At 38.6% G+C, this 15,462-nt stretch overlaps 1 protein-coding gene across 3 annotated transcripts in view; it reads right to left on the minus strand.

The window, feature by feature from the left end:
- Positions 1-5,892, minus strand: part of LOC116722304 (netrin-G1-like) — a 67,378-nt gene extending 61,486 nt beyond the window's left edge. Inside the window, exon 1 of one of the 3 annotated variants that reach the window (XM_032566536.1) lies at positions 5,296-5,892. The gene's annotated coding sequence lies outside the window, so the exon portion shown is untranslated. Of the gene's footprint in view, positions 1-3,932; positions 4,476-5,295 lie in introns of those variants that run through there. The other 2 variants (XM_032566537.1, XM_032566535.1) reach the window with 2 other exon arrangements.
- Between the last annotated feature and the right edge of the window lie 9,570 nt (positions 5,893-15,462).

A 15,462-nucleotide genomic window follows, 5' to 3' on the forward strand; every position in this document is an offset into this window, starting at 1 on the left:
TCTAAAATGTTTTCTCCCTGCTTTGCTATGTTTTTAGCTCCATCGATCTTCCAATAGACTTGGATTAGCTTTCTTGTCCCTGCTGAATAAAATAATCCTCCTAGCATAATAATGCCAGCCCGATTCATTGGCATGGTGCGCTTAGGGTGATGTGGAGTCTTACTTTGTCACTACACATATAAACATTTTGGCCACAAGTGACCAGAGCATTTTAGTTGCATTTGACCAGAGCACTGTCTGTCAGAACTGTTGTCTTTATACCGAGCACGACTTAAAAATGTACAGAGCATTAATTGGGAGCATGGACCATGTTGAAGGATTTAATTTTAAAAAATGAAGAACAAAAAGTTACAACAACAACAAAAAACATGGAGGCAAGGGGAATGCAGTGAGCCAGAGTAGAATAGAATCCAGGAAATAAAGAGTGACACAGAAACTACAGGGATAACAAGGTATAACGGGAGGAACCAGGAAGTAGAGTGGGGAGCAGAAGTGTTTAAGTAATGGGAGAGTGAACATAGAACAATGGACCTGGGCTGATTGGCTAACTGATTTCAGGTGTGAGAGGAAAGAGAGCAAGAAAGTGGCACAGGGGGTAAGTGAGAGTAGACAAGGCTCTAAGTCTAGGAAATGAATCTAACACTAAAGAACAACAATACCTAAGAAGCATAATTAAACTAGATAAACAAGGAATAACTAGACACAAGAATCAAAGTTCAATCCTCTTTGAACTTTGGTTCAGAGAAAACTGAACCAAAGTAAAAAAGAAACATGGTTGGTTTAATCAAAGAAAAGGAACCAAAGAACACAGAAAGTAACAAAACCCCAAACCATCTCAAACATGAACAGTAATGAAGTATGTTTATTTGAGTTATGAACTAGTGACAGCTGACTAGACATGTTGATCCCTAAAGGATTTAGGGATGGCAGCCTCCATTCTAAAAAGGAGAAAATCAGCCAAAAAAAGCAGAAAGACAATTTATTTTAATATTGCTCTTGTCAAGCAAGAGGACACCCAACAAGAGGTCTGCTAGAAATTTGATAACACAGCTAGAACTCTGAGTGGTGAATAAAACTCCCCATAAAAGTTCCTTTCCTTTCCTTGTGCATCCTTGTGCATTATTTTCAATTAATATAAATGTCAGTCTCTGATCATCGGAGTTGCCCCACAGGATTAGCCTCTCTCATTTTCAACACACAAATATCTCTTCACACTTTATCAGGCTGCTTCATAATCCTAATGCTGACGTTCACAATGCTCCATGTCAAATTAGGTATCCGCTGGGTGGTCACTTATCTTCTTATTTAAAAGAAACATTATGATTAATAAGAGGCAGCAGTTGGATTCGCCATGAGAAGTTAAGAGTTAATCTTTCCCACATTGAGTAATGACATCTTCACAAAACTACTATGAAGTAATGCAGCCTTGTGAAAATAAATCCTCTAAAATGCAAAATATTTCAAATTTATCTTTAGCATCACCACTTTCTCCTAAAGCCCACATTTCTGCAGGTATAGTGTAAAGACAGCACAACCTATTATAGCCTCTGTTCAGAGTTTTATATTACCAAATATCGTCTTCTACTCATGTTTTCCCTTTTTCTCATATCTCTGCCTCGGTGACACTGCTCAAAATGCGGCGAGCAGCTCGGGAATGCCATAATTTCACCGCGAAAAAAATACGAGGTCAGATTCTATATTAAAAGTCATAAATATTTAAGCACCTCTCCATATGCAGGGAGAGGAAGAGCCACCTCACCTCTATCCCTCTCCTACCCCTCTCTCCATCTCTTTCACTTCACTCTTCCTTAAACCCCTGAAACACCCCCTTGTGTCTGCTTGCATCCCGTCCCCTGGGCAGCTCAAGCATAGCAGAGTGTTTTAAAAGTCAGCAGACGGCCTGTCGTGCCCCATGGCTCGTAATGGTTACCAACTCCCCCAGCTAGACTCTTGAAAATCATTCCGGATGGGTTTCGTTCATTTTATAGTCATCCTGGTTAAGTACGGCTTTTGTCCCCCGTCAACGATTGTGACTTTCTGATCTCAATGTGACTCCTATATAGGGGTCACATCCCTAACTGGAAGTATCTACAAAAGTTTTAAAAAGAAAAAAAAAACAAAATAAGCATCTTGATGAAACAGCCTGGTGCTTATTCTGTTGTTTATCTTTCAACAATTTTCCACCTGGTGAGGATTTTTGCTTGTACACGCACAGACATGCACACATGCATGAACACGCACACAATTCCTTCTCATTGTGTTTATTGATTGCATTGACTTCCAAGCAATCACTTCTGATCTGCTGCCAATTTAGGAAGACTGATGTTGTGCTTTGCTTTGCTCTGGCTGATGAGAGCAACAATAAATGGATAAATTCTCCCAACATCCTCAGAGCCAAAAGCCAACCCCTCAATATGAGTCACAGTGGGATCCATTGGCAAGCAAAAACACGTCTGTGTGGGAACATGTTTGTTTTTCCCTTTTCTTCTTCAGAATCTCACTTCTCTCTAAGACCTCCATTCAAGATCTCATCCTCTTCTGTTTTAGTCACTTAACTGTTTTTCTCTGTGTGTGTCCCAAATGCAAGTCCATGCACTCGAACCACCTGCACATAAAAACACTATTACTGCTCCACCTTTAACTTCACCGACAACACCAGCCACATTAGCTCACTTGTTATTTGCAGGGAGGGTTTTTTTCCCCCAGCACTTTTCTGTAGAAGAGCCACAATTTCACCGAGGGGATGTGAGTGATGTGGGGACAGTGTGATAGTCCTGCAGCCACAGCCAGACAGCTTATATTTGAAATATTCTGCCATTTATAATTCAAAGTTCTTCTTCTGGTCATCTAACATGCAAAGGAGCACACAGCATATTAGCAATAGGGGGGTAGGGGCATGTAAAATCCCTAAAGCTGTGTTTTTATCTTTTTTTTCCCTCAAGGTTCTGGCGCTGGAAAAGGGGGTTAGTAATGGACTATCCATTGTAATGCACGCAAACTATGCATAATATATAAAATAAAAATAAATAAATAAAAAATGTTGCATTGAAGCTTGTATTTTTGTTCCAAAATGTTGATATTAGTATTCAAAATTGGCTTTGAAAAAATGTGCATATAACTAAGCAATAAATACGTGTTAAATTGAACACTACCTTCTATTTTATAGGAATATTACATGTTGACATTAATTAATTGTTCCTTTTAAAATTTATTTAAAAAACTCTGATGATCATTTACAATTAGCAAGCAGAAAACAAACAAATACGTTGTACATTGAAAAAGTTATTGTCTGATCCTTTCCTATGTGCCAAAACTGTTTTAACCAAACTGACCAGTTTTAGGGGTGACCATTGTTACCCTTTGTGGCGGCTCGTTGGTGACGCCACTGGTTGGCAAAAACAAACACTATACAAATCCGACACACATACAGTATATCTTTAAAACAGTGAGTATGTGTATGTAAGAAAATAAAAAGTTCTTTTTTAGACTAGCCATTTACTTAAATTGATATGGATTTGTCAACTGCTTGATTAATGGCTTATTCTCGCACCAATCAGCTGTTTTAATGTTCTGAGTCAGATTTTCCGCAGAGGCGAAATACACATTTACATATTTGTGCAACAGGTTTTGAAGCAATATTTCTTTAACTAAATAACTGATGAGTTGATGGCTATTACTACCAAATTAGGTTAGGAATGCCATGAGTATTAAAGGCTAGATCAATACTATTTAATATATCGTATAAATATCTGGCTTTTATTAAACTTTTGTCCTTTATAACCCTCATTGAGTATTAGTTTCAGCTCCCGTATAACCTTTAAGCCTTTTAAAAAGCTCACTATAAAACCAGAATTCCAAATAAAACTAGATCATCTCCACAAAGCGACACTGTAAAAGCCACAACATGCAAAGGCGGCCAAAACAATACTCACATTTAATTGCGCTCCCGGGACGAGCTGATTGTTCAACAAGTTATTTACAGCATTTGCTAAAAGGATTCTCATTCAGAGCTGAAAGCCTTTTCTATAGTGTCCTTTCTGCTCTAACAGTGGAAAAATTATCTCGTGGCAAAAGAAAAGAAGTAACGTTGACGCATAACGCGTGAATTCACCCGGACACCCGCGACGTTTCTGTTTGCTCCAACTTTCCTTCAACTTTCCGGTGTCACTAACTAAGCGTATTTTCATCCGATCATTATATCGAAAAGTCCTCGCTCACTCAGGACTTTTCCGAACATCGACTGTGGTCCACTCAAGACTTTACGCAGCGTTGCTGCTTATTGGCGCTGTGTTCATCGGAATGGCGCACAGAAGAAAAATGACCCCGCTCTCTCAAGCAGCTGCATCAGCTGAGGGGAATCACTTCGTAGTCCCCAGATTGATGGAAGTACATCCCGAAGCAGAGCGACTCTTGGGGGACAGGTTGCCAGATTTCTCAGCCCAGGCGACTTGCGAATAGAAGATAGAGGAGAGAGATAAGCATATCTCTGAAATGGAGCCACAATGTCCAGTTTCACGTGAACGCTCCGCCGGGTCCTAAAGATAATAGCGACAGGCAGTTGAGGCTAAACTCCTTTTCTTTCATCAAAAGACTGTTGTGATTAGTTCACATTTCTGTGCAAAATGTGCGCGGAGTATTGCTTACATTTGATACTAAACTTTGTTTTATGCTTGCTCTTTTTCAAACTTACAAACGTAATTTAGTTATTTTTTCAAATGATTATTATTAGCTTTTTATATTGATTAATGATTGTTTATTCATGGCTATTATTTCGTTTTTTTTCTTTATTAATTAAGTCTGTGGAGTACATACTTACAGGAAAACGCAGAGATGCATGTGTGATCATCACTAATGTTCATACTTATGCAGCGAAGTCCAATAGGAACTCAGACAGCGAATGCGTTCTAGTACTACATGAACGTGACCAGTAATCAGCCCACAACAGTTGTATGATTCACGGTGTTAAACTGATTGTTATCCCGGTAAGACCTATAAGTAAACTGAAAGTGAGTTTGGGTTATTTTCCAAACATAAAAATAGAAACAGAGTAAAGCTATCCAAAGGAAAACGCGTGTCCTAACCCAGGCATTAGACGTGCAAGTTTCAAAAACGAGCGGAGAGTGTGTTTAGAAATCAGTGAAGATTCTTTAGTCTAATTTAGGCTGGAGTCTGATCTTTTGCATTCGCGCTGATGACCCTTTCAGATCTCAAACACTCCTTGTTTCGTGTATAACGCCTTAAGACTCAATGCATTCCAGGACAAACAACAACAAGAAGAAAAAAAAAAGATCTTACCTTGCATGTGAGTGTATAGATATTCAAGCTGAACAAAACCCGATCAAGAGCGAGAGAGGAAAAAAATACTGTCCTGAATCTGTGGAGTAATTAATCGGTGGGTTTTTTTGGAAGCAGCGCTGAAGGAACAAGTAGGCGCGCCTGCCGGGCTCCCTTGGCGCGGAGTCACAGATGTCACCCTCTCCCACTACAGGGTGCCGAACAGCGCGGCGAGCAGCCATGCTGACAGCTCGCTTTGAATACGCATTTTAATTGTGCCGTAATGCCAAACTGCTGCAGATTACCACACGATAAGAGCAGCCGCGCCCAGCTGAAGGTCATCACAGTCACTGAGCAAGATCCGTATCACACTCTTCGGTGCTGCTGCACACATTTCCAAACTACACGGGTTCTCAGCAGAATAAGCAACTCTTTTCAGTTTTATTCGATCTTTTTCTTTGTAGGTACTTTTATGCCTCGGATCTTCTTAATCAGATGCTGCAGAATGCTCAAAAACAAAGTCCACCAAGCTTTCGCTTAGAAAACAAAACAAAACGTTTTGTAAGGGTTTTCAGCACCATGGACAGCTTCATGTAGCCCACAAGCATTGTAGTTTGAGTTTGAGTTCATTTTTAAAACGCTTTTATTAATTCAGTTGAGTTTCAACAAACTTGTTAGCTGGTTTTGTATTTGTCTTTTCTATGTCTTATTTATATTTATTTTACTTTTAACTTTATTACTGTACTGCTCTGTGTTTTCATAAATTACTTCTCTGCTTCCTGTGATATTTAACCTCACACTTCATTGTTTTATAACACATATTTTTTACATTTGTTTTTTATTACTGTTGTGCTGCACTAAAACATGTTTTTTTAAATGAATCTGACAAACTTGACCTGCAGTCTTTACTGATTTTTTACTTTTAAAACCTTACCTGGATTTAAACCTCCATCACTCAGGTGGAACTCAGTTCAGAGCTGCTGTTCTTCTTAATCAAAAGAAGCCAGTGCAGGTTGCCTCTGACTCTGATCATCATGTGTCTCTGGGAGGAGTGCCCTGGGTAAATCCAGAATCCTTTGGTCTATGGATGCCTTAAGATCCACTGAAATGACAGGAGAGTTTGGATAAAGAGAGGGATGTATGGGCCTGCCACATGGATTAGTTAAAATCACAACCTGATCTCTTCAGAAGATGATTGGTGGATTTATCTACATCATAAGATCAGCTCCCGAATCACTGGGATAGATTGATAGATCGATAAATAGATGGACAAGTTTCCATACAACCATCACTGACATGGCATATATGTTTGGGCTCAATATTAGTCATCTTTATCCATTTCAAAAAACTGTTTAATTGGTTGTTAGAGATCACTGACCTGTTGAACCTTCAACTGTCTTCAAGTTTTTTCTATTCCACCCACATTCTGGAATGCGAACCACTATAAGCATTATACCACTCTCTCCATGCCTAATAGTTGATACAGTGTTCGTGTTCATTAAACATTCCACAAGTTCAACATTGGGCTAGTGGAATGGACCCAATGGCAGGCCAATTTGAAATTTGAAGCCAGGTCCAGCTTAAAATGACCTCTTATCATTTCTGCTAAAAAGAGAAGTCAAATCCCTTGCTTAAAAATTGCAGATGAAATGAATTCATATTAGTCCACACGATGCTTGTTCATTAGAATGACTGAAGTTGCTTGGTGTATGATCATCCCACCCTGGAAAAAAGAAAAGTTCAAATGCGTCTGTAAGTGGCCAAAATTAGCATGGCATAAATTGTTAATGATGACGACATGCAAACTTCAGACCGGGATTGCAGACAGCCACAATCTGCCTTAAATCCCACCAGGAATCCCTTCATAACTCCTCCACTCCATAACTCATCCACTGTTTTCAGCTGAACACAACAGTGGATGACAAGGATCCAGAGGTGGAGTCTGCCCTCTCACCCTCTGCATGTCCTTTCCCTCTGCGCCACGGAGAGCCCGGGGCTGACAGAGATGGAGGGTTTGCTGTTTCATTCCGCTCCCAGGGGTCTATTGATGGTTTCAAAGTGGAGTCCACCTGCCACAGCTTTAATCATCCGTGACCCCAGCTGCATGTTGGAAGACCAACGAACGGTGGCGGGGGTGGGATCATGCAGTGCCTTTCTTGGATGTGTGAGCAGTCAAGAAAAAGAAAGTGAAGACAGACATAAAGAGAAGATGAAGAAAGATTTCGTACCTGCAGAGTTAAGAATTAGTGTTTTGAGTTTCTGTCTCTATACCCAAATGGATGTTTGAAATAACACTGATTTAGATACCACGTATATTTGGATTTATTTTTTTCATGAGTAATTTATTTGGTCTAAATGTACCATTAGTGTATTTAATTTCAACCAAAAGCTGGATCACCGTGAATCAGCATGCAGGCACATCTCGTGGCTGCTAAATTAATTCAATTTATTCAAAAGTCTTTCTTAAGGCCAAGGTTGTAATCATGGCTTGCAATTAGATGGGACATAAATATTAGATGACTTCACTTTGCAAGTCCCTATGAAAAGCAACCCCAAGTATTTTTAAGCTGTTGTTGATTTCCATAAAGATATCAGGTGCTAGTGGCTATAATTAAAAGAGAATTGACACACAGTAGTGCACAAAAGTCTCCAATCTTTAAAGTGATCCATGATTAGTAAAACATGTTGGCCTAATTGTGTTGTAATTTTCCTATTAAATGAAAACTGCTGTTTGTGATATGTAAAAACTCATAATTACTTTAGAAATAATTATATCTTTCATTATATTTTTCAACCATGGAGGTCATCATTTTTTCATCTGCGCAGTGCATGCTGGGTTGAGGCTGCGGTGGTGTCTGTTCTGTACTGAAATCTACAGAGCAAACACAAAAACTGATGAAGGATCTGGCAGGTGGTCATTACTCCTTGAACAGCCATTTTACTGCTTAGTTCCTAGAATGGAGTAGGTAGCACCACTAGGGGGCGTCTATTCTCTCTTTTTTTCGTTGTTATCCACCGAGTAAGAATTCGCCCCATGTTTTTTGGGAAGTCAGAAAGAAAGGCGATGATAAGTTACAGAGCTGCGCAACTTCTGTTACCTTTCTGATTTATGAGAAGACAATGTAAGTTCAGTGCCATGGAGATCTGGTTTCGCATGGTCAACGTGAAATAAAGTAGAAGTGTGGGATACTTTACTCGTGCGTTCTACACCATTCGGGTTAGAGTGGCTAACCACCGCTGCTAAATCCTTAGCAAACCTCTCACCGCATCTTCACACCCAGAAAGATAAAACCAAATGGTGTGCAAACAGTTTTTATCCACATAGAGCCTGAACTCCGCTGCCGGCTAACGAGGGAAAGACGCTGGGAGAAACATCAGAGATACGCAATGCTGGGAACTCTTCTAAATGATAACGGAGCTATTGCTACTGCCACCGGTACCGATTATGGAACCACGACCAACAATGGACCAAAGACCGGACACAGAGCTACAGAACAACTTACCAGATCACACAGTCCAACCAGAGGTAAGTGTCCTTCATTGTTTCATTTATGGAGCTAAAGTTAGCTGCAAAACAAACACCGGCTTCTAAGGCCAACTCTTTCCTCTTCCTTTGTTTGGTCCTCCTCCCTTTTTGAAAATTTTTATTTTATTTTATTTTTTACCCCATGTGATTTCTATGTTCCATCAATTTGAAAGCATTCCTGTTAAAATCGAAAAGGCCTACCGATGTTATTCATTGTTGTTTTAGCTTGAGGAGCGCAATCAGACCAAGCATACACCATTTACCCAAAATGCAATGCAGCTTAAACAATATGGCGATGTCCATGTGACAATATTTTATTAAAATTTATAAAAACCAAACAGCCTACAGTATTATTTCTGTATTGCTTTTACAACTGAAATAAATATTTTTCAAATAAAGTCTGTTGTTACAACTAATTATAGATCCCCTTAAAGTCTTTTACCTTATCCTATATTTTCCTAAAGTAGCTGTGGATATCCGCAGGTTCTCCAGACACGTTATTTATGTACTACGTGAATTTTTAGCAGAATAGTTTACACTTTGTTTAATTTAGGAGTATAAGAAGCAAAGGAGGCTAAAGACAAAGGCATACCACTCATTTCAGAATTTTATTTGTGAAATCTTTTGAAGACCATGCATTATTGTTTATCCAACTAATAATTTTGCACTACTTTATGTATCTACCATAAACCCCAATTTAACCAAACAGAAAATTGTAGTTATAACAGATGTAGGGTTTAGGCAACATAGTGGCAGCTCATCAGCCAGAAAGGCAACATGCACAAGTGAATTTGAGTGCAAAAAAGTCTTTGTGTGCAAGGAATATTCTGTGCTTTCTGGGGAGCAAGAAAGGTCACTGCAAGTTGATTTATACGAGGAAGTGATGAGGGCAAGGAAGGAGATGGGAATTGCTCTTCAGGAATTGGGTAATGTGGAGCCACGCAGTTCTGTATTAATAATTTTTTTCAGTGTACTTGTGCAATTTTTACATGTTTGTTCAAGTTTGAGTAATACTCGTTTGAGATACTGAAAGTTGTAAACAACTTGCTGGCTTAGATCATTCCAGATATATCTTTCTAAAAGTAAGTCCAGGTACACTGATAATACATCACTGTTTTAGCATGATTATAATGGTTCTTTCTCCTTTAAGTATCAGATGACTAACAAGTTCTCATCTCTAACATTTCTTCAAGATGGTTTATTGTGTAAATAAATAAACCATGCATCGATCCTAAGATTGAACTGTCAAAATCAGAATTTCTGTCAAATTCAATTTAAATTATTTTATTCCTGTTTGATTCAGTGATATTAGATTTAGATTAAATTACATTGGCTATCAATAAAATATTTTTGTGAGGTAAAAACACTTTTTGCATATTATTCCACATGTAATATGTTTTAATTCAGCTGAAAACATACAGTTGGGTTTTTGTTAAAATACATTTTGATTCAATTTGAGCTTTCAACTTTTTCAGTTTTCAATGATGTTGAATTTAAATAACCTGAAACCACATTTTCGAGACTTTTGTGCATTTTTTTTCTATCAGGAAAAGAATTATTAGGAAAGTTTTATCATCACAGATGTCGGTACTATCTCTGACAAATAGAAATGTTTGACAATAGTAAGGATCAGCTCAGAGTAGATGGAAAGCTGCCCTTCTTTGCCAGAAGAGATCTGTCCCAAAACCAGGACACATTAACAGCAGGAACCCAGAATCTCTCCCCTTTGGAGCAGCGGGCAACATACCAAGCTCTGCGGGAGCTGTGCTAGATTTCACAACATGATGAATGGCACAAGACATTTTTTTACCTGTAATAACGAATCAGTTCATCAACAACCCTCTTTATTATGTAAAATGAGACAAAGCTGCCTTTAAAGACCAATCGTAACGAGACCGTATCTGATCCCATCTGAGTGATGGGTCAGCCGACGCATTCAAAGTGTTTCCTGCCCTCTAACTAGAGTAGAAATTAAATGATGAAATTGAGTATCTAAATGCGTTCACTTTGAACAGCTTTTTATTTCCATGGGCTTATTTAAAATTTTATAATAAATGACCTTGAAAAGATCTTTATTCATAATGATTGAATCAAAGTGATGGAGGTTTCACAGAATAAAGCTGAAAGGAAGAGAAAAATCAAAGCTTTGGATGTGAAAAAGAACATTCTTCAAACTAAAAGAGTCCTTGAATTTTTTTTTGCGTTGATAGTTTTAGGTTTAGATTTACATCTCAACAGACCCATGTGACCTTGTTGACATTTATTGGGAATGGCATGCCAGAAAGTCCCTTATTCTTCATATTCCCGGAGGTTCTTTTTGCAGTGTCTGAACAAGGTTTTGACTTTTCAAGTGAAGCAAAGGGAACTTGAGGTTTTCCTTCCAAGATTTATTCTGGACTGACACGCCGATAGAGCTTCTCTTCTGCAATGGGTCTCCATGGGTCTGACTTTAATAATAAAAATACATTTGCAGTTGCTTACAAAAACAATTCAAAACGAGTGAATTGACAAAATAGAACTTGAATAGACAGGTTGTTTATGTTCTTCATATGCTCAGGCTAAAGAGCAGATCTAGAAAAATACTAAGGACAAAATCTCCCCAAATCTTGTGGAAGAATGTGTTATCATCTCATGAAACTAAATGTGAAATTTTGGACCACAATTCCGAAAGATCACAGAACAGATCACAGAAAGATCTGATACCCACAATGACACATAGGGGTGGAAGTGACTTGCTTATGGTTTCTTTTATATATATGGATCTGAAGGTTTTATCAAAGCAGGTGAAATCGCCAACAGTTCAAAATAGGAGTTATTTTTTTCCAAAAAACCTTCAGATATTTGATGGAAAGTCGAGGGGGAAGATGGATTTAATTTTCCAACATCACAATGAGTCCAGGCATGCATCCAGATCCACAAAGGGTTGGCTTAGCTGAAGAGTCCCATGGATAAGACATGTATAGCTGTTAAATATTACCACATCAATGTTTGGGATTCCACTAGACCCCTACCAATGATGACCAAGTGCTGAATTTAAATCAAAATGTTTTTCAATAAAGTATTCATTAAGAGTGTGTACACTTATGCAACCATGTAATTGAACATCATTAAAATATTTTACACATTAGTGGAAATTTGAAATATTAAACCTCACATTGTACTGTATGTGCACAAGGTTTAAGTTCAGATTTTTTTTTAAAACATACAAATAAATAAATGATTAAAAAATAACAAATTTGTGCAAAATAAATACCCTTTCAAATTTTGATCTTTTTTTTTAACATTAAACTCATCTAACTAATACTTAAAAATAGGCAGTGTGTATTAAAACATGGCAGAGTACTTCCAGTAGTGTTTTGTGAACTTGACCTCCAAATGTCTGTAGGCTCAGTAAATTTAAAAGAATAAAAAATGAAGCTTGTGAAGTCTTTAGCTTTGTCTAGAGGTGTGCCGATCGATTGGCCACCGATCATAATCGGCCGATTTCCGTGAAAATTGTATGATCGCTGATCACTGTCTCTTGTTGCCGATCAACATAACGATCACATTTATCTCACTTCTTAGCCTGCGTGTGCAGCTAATCTCCTCTTTCCTTCACACTGCGCAAGCGCTCAGCAACAAATCCTGTCGTGTAGTACTATAACTCTGAGTTATGGGGAAGTTTGCGTATTGTGGCGGAAAATTACCTCGGGGGTGAAACACGACACAATGCATCAACACAACAAATCTAATATGACATTTAAAAAACAAGCACTTGACGGGGTTTGGCTACATCGAGGCTCAAAGCAAGGAAAAAATGACATCCGGAGCGGCCAGATAGCAGGTGGAGCGGTGCACTACTACAAACACTCACCCGGATTAGCATGACGGTCAGAAAGCTCAACAAATAACCCGAAAAATAATTCAAGTCTTCGAGCTGGCGGTGAAAGACGCTGGTTCTGCTCTCGCTGTTGAACCGTCGCTACTAGTAGTAATATTTCACATACGGAGCGCCGCTTCTGCTTCACCTGGAACGTCTGCATAAAGCCGCAGCATGTAACGTAAACAACAATAACAACAACAAAGATTTTACATATTAAAACTTTCGCTATGTCCAGAGATAATTTATGAAAAAATAAATAATCGATCTCCTCTTCCTCCTCCTGTGTTCTGCAGAATTACTCCGCTCAGTGAGAAACAACCAATCAGAACCAGCATTAATCAGCTGGCCATGCTCTTACAAAGTTTTGATTCAGTAACCCAGGATTGCTTATTTTTATGCAACCTGCATTTGACTTTGAATAAATGTTTCCCTCTTTTACTAGACATTATTTGATATAGGCAGTGTTGAGACTTATTTGACTCATGTATAATTTAGGGTACAGAGAACCTTACTGTTAAATGTTGTTTTTAACTTGTTGCAGGTTTTTCAGTTGTTCTTTTGACTGAGTAGCTGCTGTATTGTGCCTGCAAGTATGTTGCATGTTTACGTTAATTAGGTGAATTTATTACCAGATCATTTTTTAATTTTGCCAGATCACACATAGTATAATTTATAACTAACGCGAAAAATAAACTGTCAATCCAGACAATCGGCAAAGATCGGTGATCGGCAGAGATCGGCTTCCTGGGTGATCGGTATCGGAATCGGCAGCAAAAAACCTGTTGGGAGCATCCCTAGCTTTGTCTGCTTTATTTTTGTTCCTCATTCAGTGAAGTCAATCATGGTGGATGTTTTTACTCGGGTAAAAGTAGTGATAATATTTCTTAAGCAAAACATGCTGTGCAGTAAATCTTATCACATGGGTGCATTTTCTTCAAAATCTTACTCAGGTTAACGAAACTGAGCAAATGCAACAAGTTACTAACCACCTGTGCATGTACATATGAAAAACCTGTGTCGACACCTTTGACAGGATAACCTGAAGATTGTGTTGCCTGCTGCCTTTAATACAAATTGGGAAGGAAGCTCACCAGCCTTTTTCAGGCCAATCTAATCTTTTCTTGGCTGGAAATGTTTGTCTTGGAGCTTTTCAGTTGTGTGACCAGTAGCATACTTCCCAGAAGGCGAGTTGAGATGGACTGCATCCCAGAATCAATTATCTATAAATTGGATTATTTTATAGTGAACAGTACAGCTAAATATGACTTGTGGAGGAAATGTGGAGATATTTGCCAGAGTGCAGCCAGCCAGAACTGGGCACATGTTAACACAGCTTAGGACAGACCAAATCTTGCCACTGTCACTAATTAAATCCAAAGCAGTCAGTCATTATTTTTTCTTTCTCCAGGACAACAAGCATCACTCTGTTTTACTGGCAGAGCTGTGTGGGTGCAGTCTTGCGAGCGATATTAATTGATTGGTGTTTTCTTGTGTCCCGTCTTGCTCGTCATCTGACTATCAATTAAGTCTCTGCTGCCTGTACTTCTCATTCATCATGCCATTTGTGTCTGTCTTGTTGTGAGCGGTTCATTATTTCTTAAGTGGACCATTGGCAGCCAACAAGGTTGTCCCTGACCTCTACCTAATCTAGTTCTGATTGAAGGTATTATTTGATGATGAAAAGTCCACCTTCTAATGTTAAGGTGTTTTGAAGTGCGTTGACTCGATAGTTTGGCATTAGCATAAAAATAAAAATCACTGACTTGATTTATGCTTATAAAGGGTTGACTTAGGGCTCATTGAACCGTGTCTAATTTAATTTTATCAGGTTAATGCGCTGGGAGGTTAAGAACCACAGGGACGCTTGCTGCTTGTACTGAATCCACAATCTCATATTTGAAAACCCCCAGCAAGCTCAAACAATAACATGCCTCTCACTGCAAGGATTTTGCCAGTGCAAACGTGTTCACAACTCTTCACCCTTTATTGTACTAAAATCACAAACTTTATTGTGTTTCATTGGTGATTTATCTGATAGACAAAAAATAATGCAAAACTGACATAATTGATAGTGTATTAAGTATGATGTGTACAGCACCCTTTAAACTGATACAACTAAATAAATCACAGTTGAAGCAACACTCATTTGATAAATGAAAGACTGTGAGGCAGGCCAGACAGGGAGAGCTTTAGTCAATGAACCAGACTAGAGGTGGTGCTGAGATCCACAGTTCAGGTAGAAGAATCTGTCTACCACACAACTCCAGTTGCATCTAAAATTATGGTAATTAAGTTTATTAGCAAAATTAAAAATTGCTCAGGTGCTGTCAATAGACAAAATGCACAGCTTAGATAGAACAATCTAAACAGTTAAATCAACAACCATGCCAACTGTGAAACACAACAGTGGCTTCTGCGGTGGTGCTGCTTTGTTTTTCTAGCGATTGAAAACAGCAGCACATGTTGGAAAAGTTGAATTCAATCAAGTATCAAGAAATCCTGGCAGAAAATGTCCTGCTGTCTGTGACTTGGGAGTTACTGGACTTTCAAAGAGGACAATAAGCATTACTCGAATTCCACCAAGACTGGGTTTACGAAAAAGTCACGGAAGATACAACAGTGGCCTCATATTTGTGTGTCTGGCACCTAAGTGAAAATCCGCTGTGGGTTTTGAAAAAATCAGCTGCAGCATACAGATTTGAGACTATTAATGAAGCAAAGGTTTTTGACCATTTCCTAGCATTTCTCAGGAAAACTATCAGAAGCTGGAGTCTGGCTACAGATCCAATTGGCAGCATTC

This window comes from Xiphophorus hellerii, chromosome 6 (genome assembly GCF_003331165.1).
Source record: "Xiphophorus hellerii strain 12219 chromosome 6, Xiphophorus_hellerii-4.1, whole genome shotgun sequence".
Lineage (NCBI taxonomy): Eukaryota > Metazoa > Chordata > Actinopteri > Cyprinodontiformes > Poeciliidae > Xiphophorus > Xiphophorus hellerii.